The 27,305-nt window shown below is 33.1% G+C and overlaps 1 pseudogene; it reads right to left on the reverse strand.

Annotated features, from left to right (window-relative positions):
- Positions 1–2,854: 2,854 nt before the first annotated feature.
- Positions 2,855–6,997, reverse strand: LOC125836837 (homeobox-leucine zipper protein ANTHOCYANINLESS 2-like; annotated as a pseudogene).
- Positions 6,998–27,305: the final 20,308 nt, after the last annotated feature.

Raw genomic sequence — 27,305 nt, forward strand, 5'->3', positions numbered from 1 at the left:
CATCTTCTTTCTAATCAGTAAAAGAGAAATCTAGGATTTTACCCTTAGATTTGAGTATTCTTTAGATAAATTGATTTTAGTTTTTGAGTTCATGGTTATTTTTAAAAAATTATATTTCTAATTATTGAGTTTCTATATTTTTATTGAGATCTTTGAGTTGATTTGTTCATGTCTATAATTCAACATGAACCCTATTTTGAGTTATAAATCTTGAGGAGTTTTTCAAAGCCAACACTTGAGTTTTAAACTGAGTTTTGAGCAAGTATGTATGAAATTGAGCAGAGTCATATACATGAGTTCCATATTGTTATTTAGACCCTTAAGTTCAGTCGTTCATGCCCTTAAATTCCGCATGAACTCCATCAGTTGAGTATCTATAGAGGGGTAGTATCTTCAAGTTCTAAGTCTTGAATATTGAATTCCTAATCATGGGGCTACTACACGTTACCCATGAAGGTCCTTGAGTTGAGTAGTTCATGCACATAATTCCGCATGAACCCTATGAGTCGATCAGTCTTGATATGAGAGGTATCATTAATCCCTAGATTTGAGTAGTTCATGCCCATGACTCCACATGAATCCTCCGAGTCGAGCATTCTTGAGATGAGTAGTATTATTGACTCCTTGAGTTCTGGAGTTGTTGAGTTCCAAGTATTGAGTTTTATGCAAGGTTATTGAAAACCTTGAATTGAGTTGTTCACGTCTATAATTCGACCTAAACTGTATTTTAAGAAGTCTTTTTTTACAAATTGTTTTAAAACTTGTTTTAAGACTTGAGCGTATGATTTTGAGGAAGAGTAGAGCTGAGTTCATTTTCTTTATAATGATATATGGGAACTAATTATTCCCAAGATTAGATGTTTTCATATTTAAGATGAGAGGAAACACCAATTTCCAAAAGAGTTTTCATGAGCAGTTTTAGTACCATCTCTTTTAAGATAAAGATTTTGAGTAATAATATCAAACCACAGAAAGAGTTATGTTTTTAAACATTGAGCATGAGTATATATTTTGGGAGTAGTATCGAGTACCGAGTTGTGTTTGAGTCTTTTATGATTTAGAAGTCCCATAGAACTATGTAGCCAGAGTAGGATAAGATAGAATTGAATCTTCATGCGACTCCTCACTGCCTCTAAGAAGGCATATAGTTGGATCCATAGTCATGATATCATCCTATACCCCGACAAAGTATAGGATTGCCCTAGCAACGTGAGGCGAAATGTTGTATCATTGCTAGCCTCATGGTAATGGTTGTCTATTAGAGAAACTCCATAGAGTTATATTGTATTTTTATATACAAACTGAGTTATTATTGTATTCTTCAATACATTGATTTGCTATCTATTATTTTTAATTTTTTTCATATATTGCATCCTTTATTGTTACTTTATCCTTGAGTATCTTGAGTTGAGTATCATATCTTTGAGTTGAGTATCTTAATATTGAGTTGAGTTTAGTTGTGTGAATTGACAAGAGGTAAGTATGTTTTCTTTTTATCAAGATCAAGCCTTTGTTTATGCTTTAGAATTCCCTTACATGCTCGTACATTCCACGTTCTGAGCCATTTGGCCTGCACCATTTCATGATGCAGATAGAGGTATTCAGGATCATCAACAGGCATTTCATTGAGGTCATGTAATATTCAAGTCAGCTTTGGTGAGCCTTCTTATGTTCCAGAGGACTTTACCTTTACCTTACCGTTAGTAGTTTTGAGATGTCGTGGATCTTGTCCCGATATCTTTATGTTATAGTAGAGGCTTCATAAATAGACATAGTTGAAGAATTTTCTGTATTTACTTTCTTCTGAGTATTGTTTGAACTTTCTTAAAGTTCACTATTGCAGTTCAATGAATTGAATTCAGTTTTTAAGCTTTTGTATGCTTAAGCTAGTCTTAAGTTAGTCATGTAATATTCAAGTTAGCTTTTCCATGTTTAATTTAATAACATTTTCTATATCACTTGCATTTTGAAATGTTAAATCATAATAATTATACAAAAATGTTAGTTGAAATGTATTTGGCTCAAGTAATTTTAAATCACGAGACATTGATTTTTTTCCAATCATAATAAGAATATTAGCGGAAATTAGGAATGAAATTATCATTGAGAATTTTGGTAATGAAAAGGATTAACATATAATTTAGAGATTCAAACTTGTCGATATAGTGGAAAGTATCTTTTTTTCATCTTAAAATTCATCAGTTTTAATCATTTTTATTACAAGAATATTTTTACACCAACAGCTACTTAATGCACTTTTTGGGTGAGTATACGTTGTTTTCCTTTACAACAATTTCAATTCATTTCGATTATTTTAATGTTCACAATGTCAACCTTAAAAATTATTATAATTTTCAAGACATCGCTTGCAAATGTTAGTACGTACCACTTAATGTGGGATTCATTCTTTGTTGATGTCACTCATTTTATTATCAAGTAAGATTGAAATTAATACTATTCATAGTAAGAAAAATAATAATTAAACAAGCAATAAATCATCAAAAACATACTACCTACATAAACTCAAATTAGCATAATACAATGCTGTAATATATACTATTATTGACATTAAAAACATTGTAATGTTATTCAAGACTCTAGACAAAAAAGAAGAATGATTCAATAATATCTGATTATTTGAAAAAAACAAACATAATAAATAGGAATCAAGAGCTAGCTCTTAATCTTCAAAGAAACTGACTTGATACCAAACCATTACTTATTTATTTGTTATGTAGTTTCACACACAAGTTTGATATTGAATATCCCTCTTCTATGAATCAAAATAAGAAAAAATAAAAAGAGTCCAAACAAATTAATGGTTGATAAATGGATAACAATTCATTCTGAAGAATCACTTGCATTTGAGAGCAGTTTTGATCTTATGAATTGTATGAGAGATGATGTCATTTGTTTTTATGATTGACTTCTCTGGAAGATCTGTTGTGGAAAGATTGCCCACCAACATTTGAAACCTGATAGTCACCGGTGATCCACTACAAAATTTATTATTATTTCCACCTTTGGTATTATTTGCAGAATAATCTTGAGATAAATCAGGAACTATCGAAATTCCATTTGGCAAGAGTTCCACACAAGAAGAGTCCTCCCCTTTCATCACTATGTTCATTTTTGAACAATCAACTATTGCATAGACTAAAGGAGAACCTGTTGCATCCGTGCAAGTGTCTTGAAAGATCAACATGCTATTTTGATTAGCAATGATGTCATCCTTCTACATTTTCAAATCAAAAGAAAATCTTATTAATAAATCAACAATAAGATAAAAGAACAAACTATGTCATATTTTTAAAATAAGTGATAATTGATTACTCACATTAGCACATAAAAGAGAGACGCAACTCTCAAGATTTTGACCCTTAGTAATATAGATAATATTTTTCATGGGACCACTATAGGATAAGATATTCCATTGGCTCCTCATATTTTTATTAGTGAAGAATTCAAACAAACATTGTGGTTTTATTGGTAATTGAATTGTCTTTGTGCCACTTAAAACCACACTGATAGGTTCTCCAGGGTCACTAATATTCTTCCTCATCACCAAATTTGCATCTTTTCCATTTTCTATTTGAATTGTTTTTCACTTGTGAGAGGTTGCACAAATTTCCGCACAAAAATTGCGAGTCATGCGTTGAGAAAATATTCCCATACCCGTCTCACCCTTTGAATCAACTTCCCAAAATAAAAATTTATCAAAATTAAATTTTTTAATTGGTATTCAAATGTTTAAGGACTTGGCGCAATAATAAACTGTGGAATCGACAAATGATGCCATCACTCTCAACAACTCAGATTGCCTTTGCAAAGAGGAGATCCACCTTTGTGCACCAAATCCTAGATTGGCTCTGATGAAAAGGCGATACAAATGATGAACAAAAATCTTATCATATTACATACGCTCGATCCAAATAACCTGAAAATATTATATCAATATTAAGCCACTAAATAAAAAAATGAACTTGCATGAAATATTAACCTAATTACCAATTAAAGTAAAATAATCATTGTTTGAGACAACTTAGAAAAGTGAGCAACTAAATCATGGACTCAATCACAAGAAATGTATGCTACCAAAAGATTCATGATGGTCTTACAAATAAATATGATAGCAGGAAGCATACACAAAATGTAGAGGAAGATTGTAGGAAATGTTTTTCAAAAGAACGTAACATATTTGTGTATCTAAATGTATTAATTCAAACAAACTTGAAAGCAGACAAAAAAATTGAAAAATGAGAGTTCATTATAAGGTTAGAAGGTCAAGCATTAAAATACTTCTTTTTAAAGAGGATAGAATATACTCCATACAATTTCAAAATAATTGGAGTTATCAATGTTAGAAGAAAAGCAACATTTCTCATTTTGAATAAAATAAAGTATAAGGAAGATAAGGTAATAAATAATAGAATAACTATATGTTGATCATGAAAAATAATGCATAGAACATATAGCCCAATTAATTATGTTTTGGATTACAATCATCTGACATAGGGGTGGAAGAAATATAATTCAGTAGGTAACTTACATATCAAACATGAAAAATATTGAAGTTTTACCTTTATTTATAGATCATAAATTTATGACTAAAAGATATAAAATATGCTCAATAATCTCATTTCTAATTAAAAGTAGACTAATTATAAAAACACAAAATATATAGCTATGAAATTAGAAAATAGTATAATTTCACTAATATATCGCTTACATATCAATGATGATAATATACAAGTTTTACCTTCGTTCATACATTATAAATTTATAAGTAAAAGATATAGAATATACTCAAGGATCTCATCTCTAATTAAAAGTTTACTAACTATGCAAACTCAAAATATATAGATATGAATTCGATGATATTAATTTAATGAATTGCAAAAGCATCTTAAAACATAAAATACAAATATAAGGTTCAGAATTAAGATACAACTTTCAGTGGACTCAACTGACTCCATATAAGAATCTGTCAAGCAAAAATATATAAAAGCTAGAAGCAAATGTCAAGAGAATCAATTTTGAAAAATCCTCAATATAGAATGAACAAGCAACCCAATCATTAAAAAAATATTAAAATTATGAAGACATGCATGGGACGCAAATGAAAAACAATTTAAGTTGAATTACCTTAGAATAACCATTAGACATATCTTGAATAATTCAACCAGAAGGAAGCCTTCGACATTTTTAAATTTTATATTGTTCTGAACCTTCTTTGATTGTGTCGATATAGACATCCAAAATAATCCAAATACCTTCAACATGTTTTTGACAAAAATGTAGAAATTGTATTTCATGGACATGAACCACATTTAAAATAATTTGTAGATCAGTTTCAATCTGCAAATTAATACTTTCTAGCTATTAGAGGAAAAAATAATATAAAAATAAAATATGTAATTTCTATCAAAATAATAAGTAAGAAATAATATCAATAACAGAGTACCACTCTTGTTTTCACCAATGCCAGTAGAAATAACATCAAAAGTATTGACTTTACCAATAATGCATGAAAATGTATCTACCCATTGCCTCTGCATATATGAAAGACAATAAGTATAAAAAAAATAGAAAATAACATGTAAACATATTCTTTTGTTTATGACTTCCAAGTTAAACTTAATTAATTTAAAAATTATAATAGTTAGTTGAAGTACCATTAATTAAACAAATATGTTAAATATAATAAAAGTAAGAATAAACCTAAACATAAAAGAAAAAAATACAACAATAATTTTTTACACCAAATAGGGGGTATACTTGGTTAACAACTAAAAGAAGGAATTTTTGGATGAAAAACCAACATACCTCATTCATCAATATCTATACCAATGTCAGACTGATGCCAGCTACTGTACCAAATGACCTTGTGGCTTCTGTTGTGAAATGGCTAGGTTTTATGCCAATAATTGAAATAAAAGATCTAGCATATTCTTGTATAGTTAAATATTTCCCAACCTTCATCCAAGCTTCTAACCTAGAAAGGTTCATCACTCATTGCCAACTTAAGCAACTCATTCAAGGCATCCAAAGCAAGATTTAATAACACTGATTTATCAAGTGTGAAATCTTTGTTAACTAAGTTTGTGGATAGAGGACTTGGTAGAAATTTTCCAAAATCAACCTCATTTAATGATAAATCGTCCACAACATTTATATCACTAGTTTCATCTCTTCCCATAAGTAATTCTTACCCAAAATTTTCCATCATGGAAGTTAATGATCTCTCTAAGAATGTAGAAGTCCCCAAAAATTTATCTTCATGGATAGCAATCCTCGTAAGTTCATATTTCAGGTGGGCATGCTCATTCAATATTTCCTTCTCATCAACATTTTAATTCCTTATAGTATCTTTATTATAACACGCATCACAAATTAAATTTTCCATGACTTATTCCTTCATTGCGGCATACTCTATGCAAAGTTTTTCATTTTCTTGTTGCCTCATTCTCTTATCAAGTCATTCCAATTGCGTATGAATAAAAAACATCATTCACTGTCATAACTATTATACAAAAATTTAAATAATATTAACATGAATGAAGAAAAAGATGGTATATGACCATCACCTTCAATATGGATCTTTTATTTTGGAACAAAAATTGCACCTGATTTTTTCCCACGGAAAATTTTGTTGCGAGTTCTAGTTTTGTTTTTTTGTCAGGATGTGAATTTTCTATGAATATACTAATACCACAAGGAAAATGAATTGAATAATATGTTAATCAACATAAACATATTAATATATGTATAGCAATTTGGAATGATACATGTACACTTTAAGCTCTTGAATTTGATTGACAGTATATTTATGCTTCTTTGATGAAATACCATGTGGAGAATTCAATTCATCTCCAGATGCACCACCATCTCTATTGTTAGTAAAAAAGTTGTCCTCATTTTGATCCTCTCTAGGTCCTCTTATCATAAGATTAACCAAACTTTCTCTTCTCTCAGACGTATCAATATGATCTTCCATTATTGACTTCGGCACTAACTTATGATGTATCAATTCAATCGAATATCACATGTGACAATAGAAACACAAATATTTATACACTTTTTAAATTGATAGAAATTATGAAAAATCAAAATTAAATGCTTTTTGAGATATAAAGATACCCCAAATATCTATCATTAAGGTAAAATAAAATAAAATAATTTGCTGATCTTTTTAAACCTAAGTACCTAAATTTTGTAGAATATATTAGAGAGCACACAGTCACAAACTAATAAAGAACTAGATTTCAGAAAGAATTGAACACATAGAATATTCCAACTCATTGACTTATATAATTTAATTAGCTTCACGTTGTATAAGCTTATAAAACGATGAAATGTTATTAAATCAAAGGATTCTTTTATTCTTGAGTCTTAAATTCATGTCACACTATTTATCATTTTATCAAATATTTTCTCAATACCCATATATCTCTAATTAATTTGTTTATATATAAAATCGAATAATCTCATAAACACTACATCTATAACTTTGAAGGATTTCTAATCATAGCAGAAAGTCATAAATTTAACTTTTTTTTAGAGAAAACAACCATGTTGATTTTCACAAAACTAAATCTTTTCTACTTTTTCACACTGCTAAATTGTAACAAAAAATTTTGTACAGCAAAAAAAGAGACACATCAATACAACAAATATGATATTTAGCTACGAAATTACTAGCTACAACAGAAATTCGTCACTAATTGTTCATCTTTAATGACGAAAATCACATTACGTTGCTAAAGATCTATGGCCAATACTTTAAGTGACGAAACATAAAATTTCGTAGCAAATTTTTGTCTATTAAAATTTCCCACCAAAAAATAAGTTCGCGCCATTTATTGAGTACTATTAGTTACAAATATAAAGCTATCAATGACACATTATTTTGTCACTAAATGATGTACCCAATTTATGACAAATCATCTTTTGTCCTAAAATAATCTACATTTGGGCACGAAAAATTTTGCTCACTAAACCTATGATGAATCAATAGTGACGAATTACAATTTGTACTTAATTATTGTAAAATTTAACTACAAATTTTACATTTAATTGTGACTTTATTTTTTGTCACTAATAATTTAAATAATTAGCGATGATGATATTATTGTCTCTATTTAACATATAATTTTGCGACAAATAATTTTTGTCACATAGATACCAAATTTTATTCTCATTTTATTATTTATCTATTTGAATGTAATTTACATTTTTTAAAATTTATCTATATAGATGGAGTATAATTGACATACTATTTTTACTTGATTATGTCAAACAAATTAAATAATTTTAGTAGTTAATGGAAACCCATTAAGTGACGGAAATCATAGTTGTGAGAATTTATATTTTAAAACTAAAATATTATAGTAAAAGTAAAAAAATAAAATTTAACTTTTAAGTATTTGACCTTTCCTCCACTTTCAATGCATTAAATTTCCTTCACTCATTCCCCATTTTCCATCCCACGTTACATGAAACTACCCACTCACTTTTTTCCTCCTTTTTAGAATTATTAATAAATTAAAATCTATCCACTTAAATCTAAAAAACCAACTAGAATACAAATACTACATTCCATTCCTATAGGTATTTTACTGCTCTCTCTCGTTTCTTTTCCTTCTTTTATCTAGTATCCCAAATTATGTCCATCTAGCATTTGTTAATGCTCTATAACTTTTTAAATATTTGTTTCAATTAGTATAAGGAACAATTATTTTACAAAATTGTTATTCAACTTTTACTTGGTGTTGATTGAATGTAGAAATTCTTGACACCATTTCAATAAGGAGTTGATTGTGATACTTGAATGTTTAATAATTTTGAATAGAAGAAATTATTTTATATATTCTCATTTTATAATTTAGTTCACTAATTAATATTATTTTTAAAATTAAAGTTTGAATACATATTTTGTTTACATCATGATATCAAAAAGTATTTTTAGAATTAAAGTTTGAATACTAAAATTATTTATTTTCTTTTACACATGTACATGAATGATGAAGATGTAAAAAAGTGAATGAGTGAAAATGTAAGATAATGGAGCACTGGTATACAAGGAAACTACATAGTTTTATATTTTTAAATTTGTTATTGTTTTCGTACCTCAATAAGATTTATCTATTTTTGTTTGAGTAATTTCATTTTATTTACTTAATGAGTTTGTATGCAAGTGTTATCTACAAATTATTATAATATACGGTGTTTTTATTTATATTTTTTTGGTATATTATTTTTATATGATGTTTTTATTTACATAGATTGCGTACTTTAACAATTGAAATTGACATGTATTAACAACAAATAGTTTCAGTACATATTTATTTACATAGCATTAAATGTTATAAGAATTATATTAGGTCACAAAAATATCTTCTTTGGATAAAAAATAAGTAACCCTATTGCTACTTTTTTATTTAGCATGAAGTGATTATATTTAGTGACAAAAATAATTACAATAATAATTATATTTTTAACTACAAATTAATTCATCATTAATGCCGCCTATTATCTACCAAAATAATTTTTTCAACCATGAAATTGTCATCTTTTAGTGACAGAATCTTATTCTTTTTACTGATCAAGATCGTCACCAATTAAATTAATAATTAGTGACAAATAGATTTTGTCATTATTAGACACACTTTTAGAGACGATATGACATTTTTAGCTACAAAATATTTACATTTTTATGACAAATAAGTTCGTTGCAAATACTATGCATTTGGGGACAAATATTCTTTTTGTAGTTAATATAAGACTTTCAGTGACGACACACTAAATTGTCTTTATATACTATTAGAGACGAGCGTTTAGAGACGAAAGATTGACAAAATATTTTTTGTCATAAATTTATTTTTGTGACGAAATATGATTTTTAAGTGATAAAATAATTCGTCCTTAATAATCAAATTTCTTGTAGCCACCTTTGTAATTTGATAAATATCAAATGCTATAATTAAAAAAGAACTTTTTAACGTGAAAAACTTGAGACATTAGGACCTTTTAAAGATAAATACTTGTATAATAGGATCTAGAAAAAGAATAGAAATAAAAAATTAACTACTTGATCGATAGCTTACTTACAGAGTTTCTGATGCATATGGATCCTTTTGTTATGTTATGAGAAATTGAAGGGCAATCTAAAAAAAAAAATTAATTAATAATTTTTATTTAGATTAACAAGTAACTTTAGAATGGTGATAAAAAATATATTAGAAATAGGTATATATACTACAACTTTGTATTGGATAGACTAGAAAAAATGGGCCCACTTTGAATTGTTTCATACTCAGTTAAAAAAAATTATAATGACCAAGATTTTTATCCAAGATGCATTTGATTTTCGAAGTCAAATTATTTGTAACTTTTACTTAAATTTTATAAATGTATTAAAAAATTAGGGTTAAAATTATTTTGAATGAAGTAACTTTAGAATGGTTATAAAAAATATATTAGTAACAGTTATATATAGTAAAACTTAATTTTTGATAGACCGGAAAACATTGGCCCACTTTAAAATCAAATTATTAATTAATTATTATTTAGATTCTATATTGTATTAGCAAATCAGGATGGAGATACTATTAGATTTTTTATTTGTATTAAAAACATCACGGTGAAGACCTAGCATCTTAGACGGGTTCAACAAAACTCAATAATTTTGATGCAATTCTATATTTGTATTAAAATGTAGCATGATAATTTTGACGAAGATCTAGCATCAAGCATCAAGCATCTAGCATCTACATGATAATTAAGATACTTTTATTTTGATATAATTAGGTTTCATACCTTTAGCATGTTTCCACTTAGAAATTTCTATTAATTTCAAATAGTTTTTATGATTGGTAAAAAAATTGAAAAAAACAAAAGCTTAATCATTCTAAATATCAAGTACGATACAATATTTTTTGGATGCTAAGTACATTATATTTCTCTATTATTAAAACGTTAAATATGAACGTTCTTGTTGATTGTGAAATAGTTTCAAAAAATGATTTCAATTTGATAAACATATAAAATCAATAATAAAAAATTAATATTACCATATGATGGTGAGTTCAACTAGCTCCAAGCGGCGGCATAGGTGGAGATGGTTGGGACTTCAAAATGGAAAACTCTACTTCTTAGGGATGATAGATATAAGAAGGCATCTCTTTCTGGACTAGGCCTATTTGTTATTTTTATTTTTGTTATTTTATATTTTTTTTTGGGTTTACTTGGCCAATTCTGTATAGATTCAAGATATGAAAAGTTATAGAAATACACCATTTAAGATATGAAAATCTCTAAAATTTCTTACCATTTTAAAAAATTACAAATATCCCCTCTCGGATACATCCCTATCCCCCTCAGATAAGTCTTTATCCCCTCTCAGATGCATCCCTCCTATTAAGTAATGTATCATTTGCAATATACCAGAGAACCAATAAATGTATTCGAGAATTGGGGAAACTTCTGAAATAAAATGTAATTAACCCCAAATGTATGAGATTTATGTAAGTTATACTTTAATATACAAATAAATGGAGCTTTTATCTCCACAATTTTATTTTATTTTTAAAAGAGTCCACTATATTGATAGAAATGGTAAGGTAGTAATTATATCAACAAACTAAGATTAAATAATCTATGTGGAGTTTGATAATGGGATATTACTCCTTTCTCAAAAATAAATAAATAATATTATATATTAAATTGTAACATATTTGGTTATGTTTTTTAAAATAATGATTTTACCATTGACGAGCCAAGTTGTCATGTTTTGTATCAATTGTCGAGGAGATGTTAGGTGATTATACAAGAGAATATTTGTGCACGTCATTTGAATTTTCTTTCGACCAAACTTATAGGCCAAAGAGAACGTTGAAGCTAAAGCTAAAGTTCCATAGCTTTCTACGTGAGAGATGAAAGGCGAGATTTTATATTGTTGAAACTAAATTGTTGAAGCTAAAATTAAGAAAGGATTGCAATATTACATTTCCAAGCAATTACTTCCAGTAGTTACGAAAGTTGATTCACTTATCCTGAAGAATGCTCTTGATGAGAATTGGAAGATTCCATGGAGAATTACTTCGGATGAGAGGTGCATAAAGAGACTCATAAAAGCAGGGAAAGTTACAGTGGTGCATACTTTCAGAGAAGGGAACCTAATGGAAGATTTTTTCATTAATGTAGTTTTTGATTTTGCAGGCAGAGTTACCTTTTCTTCATATAAGGAATTACCAAAAAGGTAAAACAAATAATACATATGGACAAATAATAAATCCCAAGAAAATGCGAATAAAGATATTTCAAAACACATAATACAATAAACATGTTCAAAAGACAACACTCATCTAATACAAAAGGACAAAAACATGGATAATTACATAAAGGAGCAATACATGTATATAATGGTCAAATCTGAACAATTCTTTTTTACAGTTTGGTAATGATTTGACTTACATGTGAATTGATTACCAACCCGTTGTGGTCTGATCTGTTTATGCTTATGCAAATGATATCTTGACTAGTGGTCTATGTTAACAATGGTATAAGCTCCCGGGGCTCATCCTGTTGACGGAAATCACCAGTCAAATTGTAGATATAGGGGAATAGACTAACAAATCCTAGATAACAAGAAAGATTGGGACCAATAAATGGATAGTTCCCAGAAGCTTTTTATCTCTCAATGCTAGAAGACGTCTTCATTGACTTGGATTTCATGGAATATGTGAGAATTTTAGGTATCGTTGGTGAAATCATAATCGAGCTTAAAGGAAAGGAGTGTCTTCGAGTATTTATCGATCCAGCTATCTCCCACCACCGACCATAGTCCTTTCTTCTCCGATGCAATCACTGTTGAACAATGAGCTGAAGAGACTTTGGTGTTTCTGAATTGATTGTCTGGTCTTTAGTTGTTGTTTTTCTTTACGTTTCATTTAGTGTTTTTGGGTTGGATCTTTTTTTAGTTTTTTATTTTTATTTTTGGGCTTCTGCCCATTTTATGTAAAGTTATCGTTCTTATGATTAATATATATAATTATTAAAAATGTCAATATGTTAGTATTTTAGTAAATAAAGTGTATCCTAGGTTAGTTCCTAATTTATGTCACATTAATCCCATGGAATGCATTATGTGTTTAGTCAAAAGAACTTGAATCTTCGCCAAAGAAGGTGGCTAGAACTATTGAAGGATTATGATATGAGTGTCCTTTATCACCCCGGTAAAGCAAATGTGGTAGCGGATGAACTTAGTCGACTATCAATGAGTAGTGTTGCTCATGTGCAGGATACAAAGAAAGAGTTAGTCCGAGATGTCGATAGGTTGGTTGACTAGTAGATTCAACCAAGGATGGTGTTATGGTTCATAATGCGCTCAAATCATCTTTTGTGATGGATGTGAATGCCAAGCAAGGTCTTGATCCAATTTTGGTAGAATTGAAAGAGGTGGTATTTAAAAAGTCCATTGAGGATTTCTACCAAGAGGGAGATAAGATACTTAGATACCAAGGTTGGTTATGCGTTCCAAATGTTGATGACTTGAGGGAACATATTTTTGCAGAAGCTCATAGTTTTCAGTATTCTATTCACCCAGGAGCCCCGAAGATGTACCGTCATTTGCGAGAGATCTATTGGTGGAATGGGATGGAGAAGGATATTGCGGGATTTGTGGCTAAGTGTCATAATTGTCAACAAGTGAAGGTTGAGCATCAGAGATCGGGAGGTTTATCCCAAGACATTGGTATTCCTACTTGGAAGTGGGAAGATATGAATATGGACTTTATAGTAGGGTTGCTACGTACTCGGCGACAACATGACTCGATTTGGGTAGTAGTGGATCAAATAACTAAATCTGTTCATTTCATTCCTGTCAAGGTTTCCTATTCGGGGGAAGATTATGCTAAGTTGTATTTGAGAGAGATGGCAAGGTTACATGGAGTACCCTTGTACATAATTTCCGATCGAGGTACCCAATTTACTTCACAGTTTTGGAAGTCATTCCAAAAGGGTCTTTGTACCAAAGTTAAGCTTAGAACAACTTTTCACCCCTAAATCGATGGGCAAGAGGAGAATACTATTTAAAATTTGGAAGGCATGTTGAAGGCTAGTGTGATAGACTTTAAAGGTAATTGGGATGACCATTTGTTGTTAATTGAGTTTTTTTATAATAACAATTATCACTCGAGTATTGATATGGCTCCATTTGAGGCTCTCTATTGTAGGAGGTATAGATCTCCTATAGGATTTTTTGAGATGGGTGAAGTTGCTCACATAGTCCGAAATTTGTACATGAGGCCATAGAGAACATTCAACTTATTAGAGAGAAGTTGAGAACGGCCCAAATTCGGCAAAAGTCTTATGCCAATGTAAGGAGGGGGGATCTTGAATTTGAGGTTCATGATTGGGTTTATTGGAAAATCTCACCCATAAAGGGTGTTATGAGGTTTGTGAAGAAATGGAAGTTTATTCCCCATTTTGTAGGCCCATATGAGATTTTGAGGCGTGTTGGCAAGGTTGCATATGAGCTATATTTGCCAAATTAGTTGGAATCGGTGCATCCGGTTTTCCATGTCTCTATGTTGAAGAAATATGTAGGGGATCCAACATCCATAGTTTCCTTAGAGGGTTTGAAGGTTAAACAGCTTGCTTATGAGGAGGTACCAGTTGAGATTATAGATTGACAAGTCAAAAAGTTGAGAAACAAGAAAGTTGCCTCTATGACGGTGTTATGAAGGAATTACTTAGTTGAGGGTGCTACTTGGGAGGCCGAGGCTGATATGAAGTATCTATATCCTAATATATTTCCTTCTACTCTTACTCTAGCTTGAGGTAATGAGTTCCTCTTGGGTTGTTTTATGTGTTGGGAGTCATGTGTGATTATGTGTTTCCATGATTTTCTTATGATTATGCATGTTCATGTAAAAGGCTTAAGTTTTGAAAGGAATGACTTGTATGATTTATTGTTCCTCAAATTGTTGTGCATTGAATATGAGTTTTCTATAGACTTCATGAGATAATTGTTGAACATGTATTAGCTATGCTTTTTGAGAATGAATTGCATAAAGGCTCCACGAGATTGTGTTGAGCAGTTTTTTAGTATGGAGAAGGTAGTTCATCTTTAGCTATGAGAAATTTTGAATTTCATGCATATTGGGTTGCTAGATGTAGTTCCTACTTCTTTGTGATGCATTTGAGTATGTTGAGTTTGGAGTTGATGTTTCCTTCTTATTTATGTGTATTGCATGCATAATGGGCTGATAGAGTTAGTTCATGCCTCTTTTGATGTTTTGAGAACGTCCTAGCTTGGAGTCGATAGTTCCTCCTTGGTTGTATGCGTTGCATCGTAGATTGGATTATTAGTTCCTCTCCTACTCATTTACAACCAATTTAAATCTGATTCGAGGACGAATAGTCCCAAGGGGGAGATATTGTAATACCCTTTATTCAAAAAGACAAAAATAGCAAATTTCTAGAAAGTTGTAGGTGCCAAACCACGACGGCCACCCATGTCCCGTGGAGTGGACCACGGACCGTAGGTGTGGTCCATGGTTTGCCTGCCCAAGTGGGTTTTGAGGGTCCAGGACCACGACTTGACAAACAAACCATTGGTCCAACCACAGTCTGTGGTTCGAGAACCCAAAGATCAAGTTTCTAACCCCCAAATGACGGTCCACCCGAACGGGCAGTGGGTCAGACCACGGTTCGTCGACTGGGGTCCGTGGGTCACTACTATCAGTTATTATTTCAGGGGCAATTGGGTCTTTTACTATTTAATTAATTCCTATACTATGTCGTTTTGACTATATTTAGAACCCATATATAAGGCTTTTTACCCCCAAATTCACCCTATTTTAATTCATTCTTCCAAAATCCAAAAAAAAAATAAAACCAACTCCTCTCAAATATTCTCTCTCTAGAACGTGAAAAAGAAGAAGAAGATTCAACTAGGGTTTGAAGCTAAGTATCCTAATTCTGTATTGAAGATAGGCAATTCGACTTGAGGTATGGTAGCTTTCATCAATGGGTTCCTTCCACCGATGGAGTCCCCAAATTTCTCTATTCAAATGCTAGAATTTCCCAAGTAGCTGGGGTTTTCCTCAAATATCAAGGGTTCTTTTTATTACTGATCGTAATGATTTAATTATGCCTAAATATGCATGAATTGATGATTTACAATGCCTTCATGATGTTTCCCCAATGAACCCATGCAAACCCAAATGTTTTCCAAATTGTGATCTCATAGAGTTGGGTTGTTTATTATGAAAGATGAGTTTTATGATCTAAAGCATGAAGTAATCGAATTAAATAAAATTATGATAAAATCCCTATATAATTCTACAATTCTAGCTTTGGTGATTGAAAGTAGCTTTAAACCTTAAAAGGGAAAAAGTATGAGTTTATGCATGATCTTATGAAACCTATGTAAATTCTTTAAGGGTGCTTTGAGAGTAAAGTGCCAATGTTGTTGTTGTTGTTTTGTTGTTAAAAGGATATTCTCATAAAACACTTACAACCATAATGTGAAAGGTTTTCTCACATAGAAAGGATTCTTAGGTTGAAAGGCTATTCTCACCTAATTGAATCAATGAATAAGAGCTATCCTAATGAACTAGTTTGGATTGGAAAAATGAATGTCTTTCCATTGATAATGAGAATAAGTAAGAAAATACTATTCCGTGTGAATTATGACTAGCACCGAGTGGATATTGACATTGGGATGGAAGCTCTCCCGTTAGTAGAGGTCGGGTTTCTAGAAGAAGTCTCATGTGATGGAAGCTCTCCGTTAGTAGAGGCTGGGTTTCTAGTAGCAATCGATCCTTATCCTATAACTATGTGCCCCCATAGGTTGATTAGCTAGTGGATCCACTGAAGATAGAAGTTCATGGTTGTACCTTAGGCAAGTAGAACAACCTTTTTTCGATGTAGGAGACACCGGGTTATCATGTTTTAGCTCACATGGTCTCTATGTTGGTTAAGACTAATTCTCCCACAACAAGTTGATTAATGAACTAAGGTTACTTAAAGAAGTATCTCATATGTGTTCAAAGACTTAAAGATGATTTAGCTTGCATTGACCATGATGTTATGATCTATGTTTTCTAAGTATTTCTATTATGATGCTTAAACTTGGTAAATTGCATCATGAAATGAAGTGTCCTTTTTAGCGGGTTTTAAATGTTTTCATGCATAGCTATCACACTTAGTGAATTTTTGTCCTAACACATACTCTTGCCTACGTCCTCCCAAAGTTGGGTTCGACAGGCAGAGTTCCATTCTAGTGGCTAGAGCTTGGACTTTGATCTCTTTCCGAGCTTGGTGAGTCCTCATGGTTTGAGGACATACTTTCCTTATTGTAGTTTCACTTTCGTATTTCCTTTTTGAACATGATGTATGGACTAAGCCCATTTTCATTCAATTGTAAGAGATTGCTATGTTGAAACATGAGTTAGACTTCCGATTTTCTAAAAAGTTATTTTCGACTTAAATGTTGTTTTACTTCTTGCCACTTTTTGTTATGAGAACTAAGTGGCTTATATGGAGTCCTTTGGGGTTCTATACGCCATGTTATATCTAGGGAGTACCCTGGGTCGTGATTGATGAGTCTGAGATTTAGACTTATTTAGGGCTTTATTTATATAGATTTATTGTCCTCAAATGCGTATTTTATGCCAATAACTAATGTAAAATCCTTGATTTACAGGTATATGGATTGGGGAACAAAGCAAGGACACTCATTTGCAAAAAAGAACAAAGCGAGCTGAAAGAATGAAGAAATACAGGCTTGGTGATCGCCATGACTACTTGGCGAGTCGCTGAATGGCTACTTGACCGCCTAAAGTTCCAGTGTGCCAAGCCCTGCAGGAAAGAACCACGTTGGGGAGAGAAAGGAGCAGTCGGCGGATCGTCGAGTGGTTCCGTGGTGCAGTGTTAGATCGCCCAAAGTTATAGACCTTGAGGATGATGAATGCCAAGGCAGAAGGGCAATGGATGTGACCAAACGGCGGCTCACCGAGTGGATCGGTAAGCCTGACTTACTTCGCCGAGTGACTCTTCGCAACACATTTTTGGCGACTATAAATACATTTTTTGAACATTAAGTTTAGTATTGATTTTTCATAATTTCGAATCATAGCTAAAAATTTTAGAACTAAGACACGTTTTCTCAAGTTCTTGCTAAGCTTTGAAGAATTGAAGTTTTTCACTTCTGAGAAATTGGAAGTGGGTCTTTGAGATTCTTCGAATTGGATTATTGAAAGGACGAATTCACTTTTACCCTGTTGATGGATAATGAATTTGGTAATGGTTTTTACCTTTTTATGATGTCTAGCTAAAACACCAATTCTTGGGGTGTGATTATGCGCTAATTTAGTTTATGAGTATTGCTAATTGTTAGTTTAAATGCTATTTAGAAGTGAGTTCAATCATTAAGTATGGTTTAATTCAAGAATTGTAGTTGCAAATGCAGTTCTACCCTTGTGTTTTTGGCTTGCTCGAGAGAGAAGTTTTAAAACTAAACTTATTGATTGATGGTCTGTGGGTATTGGGTTGACCTGGTTCAACTCGAGAGAGTGAATGGACTGAAGTGTGGGTTGTTCTTATTTTGCTTGCTTGTTGATGTTCGAGAGAAATCAACTTGATTCGGGGTAGATTGTTCGAAAGAAAGTTTATCTCCTCTATAGCCTAGCTTACTTACTAATATCTAGCTATTTTCTAATAGTTGCAATTACACATTTGTCTATATTAGGCTATAATCGAATCACATTCTAAGAACTCGTCTCGTTATTGTTATTTTGTATTGATTGACATTGCTTGTAGTTGATAATCAAAATCAAAATCCCCCATTTGACATTATTGTCACCCCTGATTTGAATGATGTTTTTATTCGATAACTTTTATTCCTATGGCTGATTTGAACATGTTCATACTTCCCAATTGACACTCAAACATGTACCGCTCCCTATGGGATTGACCCCAACTCATTTAGTTAGGTTATATACTAACTAACGATCGTTGACGCTGAGAATTAGAAGAAGTTTCTTTGATAGCGTTAATCAAATCAAAATGGTGCCACTACCGGGGATTGATGTTGATTGTGATTCTTTTGGGTGAAGTTGTACTTCTTTTTTCTTAGTCATAGTTGAATCTATTTACTATTAGTTTTGGATTTTGTGTTGCTCTTTCAAATAGATGAAATGAGTGTCAAAAGAAACAATGAAAACAAAGTGAACCACTGATGAGTCCACAAATTGAACTCATTTAAGGCTATATTTTAATAGAATTTATGTCCTCAATTGTTTATTTTATCTCAATATCTGATGAAAACCCTTAAGTTTTAGGTATTTGATGTTAGAAGGAAAGCATGGACACTATGTCGCAAAAAGGAATGAAAAGGCTGAAAAGAACAAAGAAATAAAGGCCTGAGGATCACTGAGTCCACTTGGTGAGTCGCCGAAGTGTCTTACTTCGCCTTTTGTTCCAGTGTGTTGAGCCTTGAAGGAAAGGATCAAGTCGGCGGAAAAAGGGAGCAGTCGGCGCTTTGTCGAGAAGTTCTGCGAAGCAGTACCCTGTCGCCCAATGACCTAGAGCACGACGATGCTGAAGGCTGGTGGAAGACGACATTGAATTACACCAAAGGGCGAATCACCGAGTTGATCAGTGGTTCCGACTAACAATGCCGAATGATCCGCTGCAGCAAAAATCTGTGAAAACAATAAATATTAGTTAGAGTTTTAGTTTTAGGAGTTGAACAATTATTATAATTTTCATATAGAATAGTACCTTTTGATATTTTTTCTCTAAGTTGAGATGGTATTGAAGACTTGAAGTTTCAAAGGGTTCCATCTTCAAGATTTGGATTTGGGACTCTTGGATTCTTCAATCTTGGCCTATATCAAGACTTAAATCTTCATACCCAGTTGAATGCAAGCTCAATTTGGTATAAATTTCTATATCTTATACATGTGTGGCTAAAAACCCTAATTCTTGGGGTTTGATTTAGCGAATATGGGTTAAGATAATTGGTGGGTCTTGCTTGCTGATAGTCTATTTGTAGTTTAAATGTGATTTCGTTTAGTGGTTGTGGATGAATTTAATGAATTTGTAGTTGCAAATACAAGTTTATTTATGTGTTTGCGGCTTGCTCGAGAGGGAGGTCGTAAACTAAGACCACTAGATTGATCGCCAATGTGAGTGGGTTGACATGAGGTTCAGCTTGAGAGAGTGAACCCTAGTCCCATGTCCACACACTTAGCTCGAGAGAGTGAGTGGATTAAGGCGTGGGCTACTCTTCATGCGAAAAGTAGGTGTCCGAGAGGAACACATTTGAAAGAGGGTAAGTTACTCGAGAGAGAGCTTATCCCCCTTAAAGTTTAGCCTTGTCAGAATTATTCTATGAATCTTCTATCGGAAGCATGTACCCAATAATCTAGCTTAACCCGTATTCCTGTCACATCCCAAGGATACCCTCTCATTACTTAGAAATCGTTGTTTATTTTGTTGTTTTTACTTACTAGTGACAAAACCCCCCTTTGTTAATTGACACTCTTGTGTCCCCCATTAATTTACAATGATTTTAATCGTTAATGTCTTTAGCTACGACTAGTTAGAACTAAATTTTATTTTTCTATTAATTCTAAAAACCACTCTCTTGGGAACTATCCCAACCCATGGTTGGGTTACTAAAGTATTGTTCGACCGTAGACACTTGCATCAGAAGTTGTGTCTTTAATACGCAAACTTCAAAATGGCTCCGCTGCCAGGGAGTGGTGTTATTTGGGAATTCTTAGTTAAGTAGAATTTTTTATTCTTCTTAGTTTTAGCTTTACTATTCTAAATTGTAGTTTTGTTTTGCTTGTTTTGAATATCGAAGCAGGGAAATAAAGATGGATGATCATTAAGGGTACTACAATAACCATCCCCTTCTGAAACTATAGAACCTCAGGGACAACCTCCTGACGTTCAAACAAGCAGGGAATGATACAATTCAAGAAATGTGGCTGAAGTGTCAATCAGTGCTACAACCATGCCCTTCTCATGGAATGTCTTACAAGACACTGTTGGAGTGCTTCTATCAAGGTCTTGGACCCGAAAATAGAAGCATAGCTAATCAACTTTTCGAGAAAGGTATGCTCCACCAGCCCTACGAAGTCATCGCAACACTCATTGATGGTATGGTTGAAACAAACAAGGAGGCCTAAAAGAAACACGGGTGGGACGCATTGGTTGCTTAAGTAGATGATTTGTCCAAACGAGTCATGGGGTTGGAAGTACAAGCCATAGAAATGGAAAAACACTTCTTCCTTCGCAAATCTAAACATGGGAAGAAGCATGGGGGCGTGCAGAATGATGAAGCCCTTTCACTCATTGAACAAAACCTTGAAGAACAAGAAAAGAAGTTGAATAAGATGAAAGACAATGTTGAAATGTTGAATGAAACATATGCCTCAAACTCCATGACTATTCAACTGTAGGATGCTCAAATCACCCATTTAATGATAGGTCACTATCCACCGTTCGCTGAGGACTTGCCTAACTACACCATGGCTGACTCCGAGGATGAAGAATAGTTGTTGACTTACGTCGTTCTACGATGTTAACTAAGGCGTTGTTTGGGAGGCAACCCAAAACCCTTTATCGTTTTGTATTTGCGTACTGATAAAATAATGGTGTATTGTCTGTATAGGTTAAAGTGTAGAAAAGTGTTTAAAATAGTGTATAGTGGCGAACAATAGGTCTAATTGTCGAATCACCAAATAGGTCGGTGAACCCAACCTATCTGCCTTTTTGACTCAAAGATCCTGTCAAACTCGGTGAGCTGTTGAAATTATTAGCGCATCGCCGACTCTATCAGCGATCTCAATAGAGACCGTCGATTGGATTCCCAAGTTTACTGGAAAACTCTATAATAATATACGAGGCAAGTGATTGTTAAGAGACTCACCGAAATACTCCGCGATTATGACTAATCTCGCCAAGTTGTTTGAATCTGTGCGGTTTGTGAGACAAAAGGTTTAAAATTCTCAACACGGTTCACTTTGATACATCTTCAGGCCTCCAACTGCACCTTTGCACATTAATCTTTACATAAACCTACATTAACTAAGTATTTTAGTATCGGTTTATGCTTGGAACTTGGATTGCATTCGTAATTATTCAACTCTCAATGGGTCATCTCAGAAGGGGGTTGTGCTTGCATGAGTTGGGTCTTGCTTAAGTTTAACTCTTTGCACAGTTAAAGTAGGATGGTTGTAAAGAATTTGAGTGAGTGGGTTGAAAATAAGCGCATTGGGTTGCTTAGCAAAGCTGTGTAGAGCTTGTTGAACCACTCAGTGGTTCGGTTAGCGTCCCCACCTCTCCTTCTTTTTAATGCTAAAATTGTTGAAGTTCTACAACCTGAAGAAACAGAGACAACTACACCCAAAGTCGCAAGAAGAACCATGCCCCCGACAGATGAAGCAACTGCTGAACCAGGATTATCTTATGCCTCCTTTTCTGTTTTTCTCTAGTTGTATTTTCATATGTTTGTTAATTGCATTTGAGGACAAAGTGCATTTTGTTTGTGGTGGGTGAGGCCCACACCTTTTGTGTGGTATTTGATGTGCATATGTTGTTTATATTTGGGTTTTTTTGTTTAAAATTGCATTTATACTGCATTTTTGTGGATGTTTAAGCTTATAACTCCTTTTTGTTTTAATTGAAAAATGATTTTGACCCTTCCAATTTTTTTTAAATTTTTTGCACTTTTTCTCCACCCTGTATATGCTCATGAATGTTGGTTGTTCCTTGCAAAATTTGAGTCTCTGTTTCGATCAATACCGATGACTTGAAGAGTGTTTACAATCGAACGAACATGAATATACGGCTACAATGAGGCCAAATGAAGTAGCATAGACAATATGTGAACTCTTTGCATCTCGTTGTGATTAGCCACTTATCAAATCGATTCTCTTGTGATGACCGTTGCACACTAGCAAAAGTGTGGAGTCTTGTTTGACTTAAGTGTCGATGCCTTGTGTGATAAGCTTACCTGTAACCATGCATGACAACACCTAGAATTTGTCCTGTTGGTCCGGTTTACTAAGTTAGACTTTCTCTTGATATGATCTTAGGCAACTTCGAAGAGTGTGAACCAATTTGACATATACGTCTTTTGTGACCTACCTTGTGAGCGTGTGATTCTCTCTTGAACACATTTTTAGCCTTGCCCTACCCTTATTTGGAAGAAACTTGATGAAAACTAGACCTTTCTTAATCTATTACCTATAATCCTCTTGAATTGTGGTTAGTTGAATAACCAACTTAGGCCAAAAGCATAAGTTGGGGGTGTGGTGAAAAGACAAGAACAAATCAAGAAATGCAAGGAAAGCCTCCTCTTACCTATGGTTTTAAGGAAGATGGAACCCCTCCATATATAAAAAAAGAAAGAAAAGAGAAAGAAAAAGAAAAATAATGAAAAAGAAAGTTGTGGAATAAAGTACAAAAGAGATGGGGTTCCCAAACAATCCGGGGAAAGTGAATAATAGGATGACTTATAAGCACTAATGAAAATGATGAAGGAAAAAGAAAGGTAGTGTTGAGAGTACAACATATCTTGAGGATAAAAGTTGCTGAGCCTAAATGACCATACATGTACACTCAGCCCCGTTACAAGCCTTGGTAAGACCTTTGTGATCTTGAGAAAGTAAAAAAAAATGTTGATTGGAAAATACGGGTAAACCTATGGGTGAAAGCATGCATTGTGTTCCTCTTTGTGAGTGTGAGCGTTGTATGTGATTCCTGAACTTTAAATTGATTATACCTTTGCGCGTGAAAATGGAATCATCATTTGTGTGAGGGCATTCAAAGGCTTTTGTTGAGATTCAAATAGCATTTGAAGCAAATATTGCTAGCTTGAGAATCTTTGTTAATGGTGTGTCACAACATGAATCTTTGAGTACACAATTGATCATTGCATAAGTTAATTGAGTCATGTTGTGTGCATTCATGATTGAGTGTTGTGTAGCACTGTTCGAGACACTCTTTTTGAACAGCTGAACTTGAGTTTTGTTGAGGACAGGCAAAAGTTTAAGTTGGGGGTATTTATGAGTCCACAAATTGGACTCATTTAGGGCTATATTTTAATAGAAATTGTGTCATCAAGTGTTTATTTTATCTCAATATCTAATGAAAACCCTTAAGTTTCAGGTATTTGAAGTTAGAAGGAAAGCATGGACACTACGTTGCAAAAAGGAACGAAAAGGCTGAATAGAACGAAGAAATGAAAGCCTGAGGATGCCGAGTCCACTTGGCAAGTCGCCGAAGGGTCTTATTTCGCATTTTGTTCCAATGTACTGAGCCCTGAAGGAAAGGATCAAGTCGATAGAAAAAGGGAGCAGTCGGCGCATCGCCGAGATGTTCCGCGAAGCAGTACCATGTCGCCCAATGACCCAGAGCAAGATGATGCAGAAGGCTAGTGCAAGACGGCGATGAATTACACCAAAGGGCGAATTTTGGTCAAACCGCGAAGCAGTACCATGTCGCTCAAATGCTTATTTTGTGTCAATAACTGATGTAAAATCCTTGATTTCCAGGCATATGGAATGAGGAACAAAGCAAGGACACTCATTTGCAAAAAGGAATAAAGCGAGCTGAAAGAATCAAGAAATGCAAGCTTGGTGATCGCCAAGACTACTTGGTGAGTCACCGAATGGCTACTTGATCGCCTAAAGTTCCAGTGTGCCAAGCCCTGCATGAAAGAACAAAGTTGGCGAGAGAAAGGAGCAGTGGGCGGATCGCCGAGTGGTTTCGCGATGCAGTGTTAGATTGCCTAAAGTTACAGACCTTGAGGATATTGAATGCCAAGGCAGAAGGATGATGGACGTGACCAAACAATGGCTCACCAGTAGATCGGCGAGCTCGACTTACTTCACCGAGTGATTCTTAACAACACCTTTTTATGCGACTATAAATATATTTTTGAACATTTAGTTTAGTATCGAATTTTCATAATTTCGAATCATAGATAATATTTTTAGAATTGAGACAATAATTCTCATAGTTTTGCTAGGCTTTGAAGAATTGATGTTTTTTGAGAAATTGGAAGTCGGTCTTTGAGATTCTTTGAATTGGAGCATTGTAAGTACAAATTCACTTTTACCCAGTTGATGGATAATAAATTTGGTAATGGTTTTTACCTTTTTCTGATGTCATGCTAAAACCCCAATTCTTGGGGTGTGATTTTGTGATTTTTGGTTGATTTAGTTTATGGGTATTGCTAATTGTTACTTTAAATTCGATTTAGAAGTGAGTTCAATAATTAATTGTGGTTTAATTCATGAATTTTAGTTGCAAATGCAGTTCTATCTTTGTGTTTTTGGCTTGCTCGAGAGAGAAGTTTTAAAACTAAACTTATTGATTGATAGTCTGTGGGTATTGGATTAACCTGGGTTCAGCTCGAGAAAGTGAATCCTAAATCCAATTCCACATATTCACCTCTAGAGAGTGAATGGACTAAGGTGTGGGATGTTCTTATTTTGCTTGCTTGTTGATGATCGAGAGAAATCTACTTGACTCGGGATAAATTGTTTGAAAGAAAATTTATCCCTCTATAGCCTAGCTTACTCACTAATATCTAGCTATTTTCTAATAGTTGCAATTACCCATTTGTCTATATTAGCCTATAATCGAATCACATCCCAAGAACCCATCTCATTATTGTTATTTCGTATTGATTGCCATTGTGTGTAGTTGATAATCAAAACCAAACCCCCCCTCATTTAACATTCTTGTCACCCCCTGATTTGAATGATGTTCCTATTCAATAACTTTTACTCCTATGACTAATTTGAACATGTTCATACTCTCCAATTGACTCTCAAAGATGTATCGCTCCTTGTGGGATTCGACTCTAACTCATTTTGTTGGGTAATATACTGACTAACGATTCTTGACGTTTAGAATTGGATGAAGTGTCTTTGATAGCGTTAATCAAATCAGTGACATAAAGTTTTTCCTACATATGAACAGGACGTGCCGTAGGAAATTGGATGAGTCATTGATGGGCTCTGTAATGGTAATCGAGACTTAGTAAACTTATTGGGTTATAATTAAGGTCTCCAGATAGTGTCTGGGGATTCTAAAAATTTATACGGACCGTATAATAGTTTCGTAGGAATTTGGCCAATTTTAGAACATTGTATGACATTTGTAGCCCATTTCCATGACCACACGTGAAATCTCATAGTCTAGGTAATAAGATTTATCAAGGTACACCCCAAGGATCCTATATTGTCTTCCAACAATCTTGTATCAGTCGGGTGAATCCGTGATGCAAAATTCCAATAGACTCTACTTGCATTCTGTGCACAAAATAGTGTCCATGTATTAGCACTAATACCCACCACATGCTGCAGAGTTGGCTATAATCTCAACTGCATGTAAAGACTGATAATGATTAACTTATGAATTATATAACTTGTGATACAATTTTTTATTACTTTCTTTAACTTAAGATTCATATATCTATATACCTATGGATAGTCTATGTACAACTACTTCATTCATATTTATTTCATATACACCCTCTAACTTCTAAGTATTTCACCTGAAGACACATACAACTATGTGAAGCATATGACTTGCTTGACTAGAAAAGAGTACTATTACTCTATAAGTTCATAACTACATCATGAGAGGGTTTATAAAATAGGACTATTTGCTTTCAAGTATCATATAATCTCTGTTGACATTTATAGGAAGAACATGTGACATCGGGTCGTGCCTTAATGGCTCTGATGACATTTATACGAAGAACATGTGACTTCGGGTCATGCCTTTTGGTGAAAGAGGTTTTAGCTTTACATACCTTACTTTGGAACTTACTATATTACGTCGTTTCATCAAAATTGATAGTTGGTAACGTTATCTGAAGCATAACATCATAAAGGGTAGTATCAGAAAATATTCAAAAAGCACAACAAGGCCGTATCACAATAATAGTTCACGAGCGATAACCTCAACAATTACTACAGATAAATGGCGTATTGCCACACATTTGTCTTTCTCTACTCTCCAATTGTGTTCATGACTTTCCTAAGAAGTTAATATTTCTCCCCAATACATTAACCATAATGAACCAACCACTTAATCATCCAAAACATACAGATAAACTTGAACTTGTGGCTTCTAAACATCACCCCCTAAGTTTTTTTATCAAACAACGTCAAATTCTCTTATTAGCTCATTGGTTAAGTTGGAAGATAACTCTTACAATCAGTGACAATAATATGAGATCATATAAATAACTATGACACATA

This window comes from Solanum verrucosum, unplaced genomic scaffold, assembly GCF_900185275.1.
Source record: "Solanum verrucosum unplaced genomic scaffold, falcon-dt-bn FXZP01000269.1, whole genome shotgun sequence".
NCBI classification, from domain to species: Eukaryota; Viridiplantae; Streptophyta; class Magnoliopsida; order Solanales; family Solanaceae; genus Solanum; species Solanum verrucosum.